The sequence below is a fragment of the Schistocerca gregaria genome, chromosome 9 (assembly GCF_023897955.1).
Source record: "Schistocerca gregaria isolate iqSchGreg1 chromosome 9, iqSchGreg1.2, whole genome shotgun sequence".
Classification (NCBI taxonomy): domain Eukaryota; kingdom Metazoa; phylum Arthropoda; class Insecta; order Orthoptera; family Acrididae; genus Schistocerca; species Schistocerca gregaria.
In genome coordinates, this window is record NC_064928.1 from 257,925,387 (window position 1) to 257,926,083 (window position 697).

The following is a 697-nucleotide window of genomic DNA, read 5'->3' on the forward strand; positions in this document are numbered from 1 at the left end:
TTGTGACGACTGGAGTTAATAGGAAAGACTTTTTTCTTTTGCTAAGTACTTGTTTTGATTAGTACTCTTATCGCTTATATTCAGTAACTTCACAGGGGAGTAATGTATTTGAATCGTTAAAAGTGTGTTAATGTTTGTTGTTTACAGCAGGGTCATCTTGTTGTAAGACCAGAAAACAGATTCTCCATTCAATGGGTTTTTGGTGCAGATTGGACACCACATGCGCTTTACTGAATAACGAATGCTCGGAATTTTATAAATCTTCGAGTTTAGGTATCTCTTTTCATTTGCTTTATATGTTTCAAAATCTTGTTGCAATGTTCACTAAAAATAATCAATGTGCTCCACAAATTGTGGTACATGTTTCTTCCCTCTCAATAGGTGATTCCGTTTCATGACTGCTATGTTTTGTTGAAACATCGAGTGTGGTTTTGTTGGATGGGAACCACCACTCCGAGCATCCTGAGTATTGGAGTTAGTAGGAAAGATTTCATTGTTTTGCTATGTTCCTACTTTGATTGTTGCCCTTATCACATATAATCATCTATTTCAAAGTGGTTTAATATATTTGAATCGTGAAATGTGGTTATGTGTTTGTTGTTTACAGCAGGGTCATCTGGTTGTATTTCCAGAAAGCAGATTCTGTATTCAAAGGGTTTTTGGTTCAGATTGGACACCACATGCACCTTACTTAACA